This window comes from Panthera leo, chromosome D4, assembly GCF_018350215.1.
Source record: "Panthera leo isolate Ple1 chromosome D4, P.leo_Ple1_pat1.1, whole genome shotgun sequence".
NCBI lineage: Eukaryota > Metazoa > Chordata > Mammalia > Carnivora > Felidae > Panthera > Panthera leo.
Genome location: NC_056691.1, coordinates 2,516,437 through 2,521,560, shown reverse-complemented (window position 1 = coordinate 2,521,560; position 5,124 = coordinate 2,516,437). Strand labels below are relative to the sequence as shown.

The window sequence follows — 5,124 nt, the reverse complement described above, 5'->3', positions numbered from 1 at the left end:
CTCCGGTCATGAGCTCACCTTTTGTGAGTCCTGAGTCCCGCATCGGGCTCTGCACTGACAGTGCGGAGCCTGCTTGGGATTCTCTCCCTCTCTGCGCCTCCCCGACTTGGGTTGTCTCTCTCTCTCTGTCTTAAAATAAATAAATAAACTTAAAAATGTTTTTTAAAATAAAAAAAAAGAAGAAGCAGGGGCCCAGCTGTCAAGGAAAATTAAGAGAGAAGGGACAAGCTGGTATATGGGGTGGGGGGGGGGGGGCAGGGAGGTGTCAGTGACCTTAAAACCACAGCCTTTATTCACTGAGGAAACCGAACTATAAATACCAGATCGGTTAAAAACCCGACAAAACAAAATACACTTGTTAAAAGAAAACCGCAGGCGCAGAATGGAGTCACTTATGTCAGGGTCCTCTCGTCAGTACGCCAGGACTTATCTAACCTGGCTGCAGTTTCCAACCCCAGAAATGTGACCTTCAACCAGTGGACACAGTTTCCTGGTCAGCACTAGGCGGTCCACTGATAGACCCTTTCTGCTCCCCCAGAAGGGCGGCCCTGCCCCAAACAATGCGTTCTTTGCTAATAATTTCCTTTCTTCTACTCCCTCTCTGCCTTGTTAAAAATGTTTTCTCTTCTGCGGTCCTACAGAGCTCCCATCCACTTGCTGGGTGGGGTGCTGTGGATCCACAAATTTTCATAAAGCCAATTTGATCTTTTAAATACTCAGCTCAATTTTTGTTATTTAACACAGACAATAGGTGATAGTGAATGTATAGTTATTTGGGGGAAACTACCAGGATTATTCTAGATATTAGAGCTTGCTGAAGGGTAACAGAATACATCACCCCAAAAGATGCCTCTTCGGCATGAGGACGATTTTGAGAAACAGCAGAGAGAGGATCTGGGAGTCCCCTTTGTAGGGGACAGTTGCCTTTTGTAAAGGAAATCGCCACTGTCCGGCTCCCTCTCTGTACCAGGAAGAGGATGAATCCAAACCACAGCAGAGTCTTAGTGGTGGGGAAGGCACTGACTTCAAGCCCTGTTTGCTGGCTGTGCTGGATCCTGGCCTCCCCGCCCAGCGTCTTCCTTGATGGTATTTTACGAGGCAGCATGGGCCATCCGGGGAGCTGGGTCCCTCCCACGTGTACGTGAGGTTCACATATGAATAAACTTGTTTTTATCTGTCTTTAGTTGCAGGGGCAGGTCTCAGCCAGGAACTCAGAAGGTAAAGGAGAATTATTCTTCCCCCTCTACACTGCTGAGCATACATGTAAGTTCACAGATGAGTCTCTAAATTAGTGATAAACATTAGCTTTCCAGCCTCAAGTTTCTGATTGCAGAAAGGAAAGAGGAAGGTTGGCTGCTCGAATTGTTGTTCTGTCCCCCACGAACGGGGGGTCTGTAGCTTTCACACTTCTTTCAGTGGGGACGGCTAAGGATTCTTTTGTCTCCTGTGTCCATGGAATAAGTGATCCTGTCCACCACCAAGAGCAAAGGCACACCTTCCTCTGCCTTTCACCCCGAGGGGCGCGTGGTCCTCACCTCTTGGGACAGCTGAGGCAGCCTGCCTCCGGCCAGAGGGAGCTGGGGGGATCCGGCACCTGCTCCCCGGCTCTCGTGCCCACAAGCTGACTTCCCAAGGGGCCGAAGAACAGGAAGCCACAGGGGGGGCTCGGTCTTATTGCCTCTTGTGCTGGGGCATCACCCACACACCTTCCCCTTCGCAGACCCTGATGAAGGGGTCCCTGGGGTGCACCTCCTCCCGGGAGGAGCCTTCTGTTTTTCTTTGTTATGTCTTCAGGATGACAAGGCCCCCAGTGGTGCTGTGCTCCATCACCCCTAAGGTCGCTCCGCAGAGCTCTCCGCCAGGAGCTGCCCAGCACCCGAGTTCTGGCCTCCGGCACCAGGAATGCACCGTCGGGGGCTGCGTTTGGCACGTATAAGCCCCAACAAGAGTGGGCCAGATCACAAGGACTCATGTGAAAGGGGGTGCGGCCAGCGGCCGGTCCCAGGACAGCTGTTGGTCTGCGCAGACACCCGCCGGGGCGTGTGCCCCTTTCCCGCCTCCCCAGACTAGAAACTGAGCAATTTCCCCTTCTCCTCCTGAGCTTCCACCAGCAGCAAGACCAGCCCCCAGGAACTCGTCACAGGCCCGTTCTCTGTCTTTAGGTTTTCATCTCTCATAATGTCTTTTTTTTAATATTAGGTTTTTTTTTTTTAATGTTTATTTATTTTTGAGAGAGAGACAGAGTACAAGCAGGGGAGGGGCAGAGAGAGAAGGAGACACAGAATCCGAAGCCAGGCTCCAAGCCCTGAGCTGTCAGCACAGAGCCCGACGCGGGGCTCGAACCCACGAACCGGGAGATCATGACCTGAGCCGAAGTCGGACGCTTGACCGACTGAGCCACCCAGGCGCCCCTCTCATAATGTCTTAGTTTTTTCCTTGCAGTAAAATGCAGGTAGCATAATACTTACCGTCGTAACCATTTTCAAGCCTGTGGTGCAGACGCTAAGTGCATCCACACGGCTGTGCGGCCACCCCCGCCATCTGCCCACAGAACACTTAAATCTCTCAGAACTGAAACTCTGTCCCCACTGAACACCAAGTCCCCGTCTCACCGGGTTTAATTTTGTGGTGAAGAATCTCAGTCTCTCCAAGTATGTGAGAGACTTTCGAACATCTGTGTGGTTCCCCAAATCATTTCCACACCCCACCTCCACCCAGTCTTTATAGAAGTATTTCTCTTGTAAACCGTAGGTTCTTTATTTCGCACAGGGTGGCCTGTGGAAGTTTGTCACGGGAAGGCTCAGTGGCTGGTGGCATTTTGCACTGTTGCTTCGGACGGAGGTCATGTCCCCGCAGGGATCTTTCCAGTGAACTTTGAGTAAGAACACAGGGGCCCACTGGCCCACCAGCACGCGTCACATTGGGGTGTGTGGGCAGGGAGCCTGGGGTGAAGAGGGCACAGGCACCACTGAAGACATGAGTCATCGGTCTGCCGTTCTTTTTAGCCGCTAACATGGTTTTCTACGGTGCTAAGGGGCCATAGTTAATTTAAATCCCCGTCTGACGGACACTTAGGTGCTTCCAGCTTTTACTATGATGAAACATCCACTTACACCTGAGTGCTTCTTTTTGAGAGATGTCATTGCTGTCATATAGTACACATCCACTTAAAAATTTTTTTTTAATGTTTATTTATTTTGAAAGAACACAAGTGGGGTAGGGGCAGAGAGAGAGAGAGAGAGAGACCCAAGCAGGCTCCAAGTTGTCAGCGCGAAACCCAGCGTGGGGCTTGAACTCACAAACCGTGAGATCATGACCTCAGCCGAAGTCGGACGCTTAACCGACTGAGCCACCCAGGCGCCCCAACAAAAGACTTATTTTAATGCATACAATCCACTGTGGTTTTTTTCTAAATTTTACATGAATGGTATCATAGAAGTCACAAAGTCAGCAGCTTTGCTTGGTCCGCATTCTGTTTTCAAGCTTTATCCAGGGTGGTCTGTGTGGTCCTGCGTTGTTTTCATTTTGTGCGCTGCTTGTTAAGTGAGCTACGCATTGTCTGATCCGCTTCCTGCGTTCATGCAGCCTCCCCAGACCCTGCCGCGTGGGCTGTCCCTGTGTCGGTGCCATGTGAGGGCCTCCCTGCCTCCCCGGGCTTGTCCTCACGGCTGGGGCTGCTGGTGCAGTGGGCGAACAGAACCGGCTCAGCCACCACAAGGATGAGGACGGGAATGGGGCTCAGTCTCGGCACGTCGGGGATGGGGGTGTGCCTGTGAGGCAAGGCCAGAAAGGTCTTGGTCTGACTCCTGGATGAACCTCAAGGCTGGAGGAGAGGAGAGGGACAGGGCAAGAGAGGGGCAACCTCGGGGGAAGTCCCCTCCACGCGTTACATTTGAGAAGCCTCTAGTCCTTGGTGGGGTTCAGAATACATGACCCCATATTGATAACTGAATTAAAGATGCTGGAGAAACAGCCCACGAAGGAAGGACACTCCGACCGCCTCCCTCACGCCACCCTCCTGACCACGGAGACGAATCTCCCCTGCCAGAGGCACCCTCCCCACACAGGAGGCTGGTGGGAAGTTGAGGGATGGAGGCTGTGTGAACAGACCTCTCCTCCTCCGGTTGTTTAGGACCCCAGCCCAAACCACTGTCAGTGGTTCACAAATTCCCCGTTCGTCTGTCTAAAAGGCATGAAAGTCGCCTGCTTGGTCACTTGTTCGAGTCTTCTGTCTTCGTGGGGCTCCCGCGCATACATATTTACCTACGAAATTGAATTCCTTTCCCTCCTGTAATCTGTCTCATGTTGATCTCATCCTTAGGCTGGTCGTGAGAAGGACCCAGAAGAGACCCAGCATCACCGTGTCGTTGTGGGGAGTCCCCATACTCCAGACCTTGTCCCTCAGCAAACGTCTGACGTCCCGGAACAACAGTCTTCCAGGCCGCCCATGAGCTTTCTCTGCCTGGAAACGTGGACCCACGTGCCCTGGGTCCTCTGTTGGGGGGGAGAAGAGACTCAGAAACACCCAGTGGTCGTCGAGCCCACTGTTGTCACGGGGGAAACACATTTGCTCTATTTTTGTGAGTTCACACTGGCCTTTCCAATTTGAATTTGGACACGTTTTTCTCCACGACACATTCAGTGAAATCCTAGAGCCCCAGGCAAGGCTGTAACTGTCTACATGTGTTACCCCCACCCCCCCATCGCTTGGCTGCTCCGACAATTTGTTGGAAAGTGTAGTAAATACTGCACAAAAAGCATGTTATTAAAAACTGCAGTCTAGGTCCTTTATTTCTTTGACTATATGAAAACCATTTTTTAGAAGTCTTGCATTCTGTGCACCAGCCCTGCAGAGGACTGGCTCTTCTCACCATGCGCTCCTGGACGGGCTGGCAGGACAGCCAGGCAGGGTGAGGTCCTGATGGCTCAGCCCCCTGCATCTCTGCCGGCTCCGGAGCTGTCTGGGCCTTGTCTGTTTCTGCAGCCGCCTTGCTGAGGTTTAGTTCACATACTTTTGAGGGGAGGAAAATGCCTTCCCTCTGCACATTGTACGTTCACTGGCTGGGACTCTGAGTTAGACCGACAAAGCACAGATGAACCAGAGAGGGACAAGCAGAAGTCCAG

The 5,124-nt window shown here is 52.1% G+C and overlaps 1 long non-coding RNA gene across 1 annotated transcript; it reads left to right on the top strand.

Moving 5' to 3' along the window:
- The first annotated feature begins 1,210 nt into the window (after positions 1-1,210).
- LOC122205531 lies at positions 1,211-4,778 on the top strand. The gene is made up of 3 exons (XR_006196117.1): positions 1,211-1,263; positions 2,770-2,878; positions 4,322-4,778. It is a non-coding gene; the product is annotated as an uncharacterized LOC122205531 (long non-coding RNA).
- The last annotated feature ends 346 nt before the right edge of the window (positions 4,779-5,124 follow it).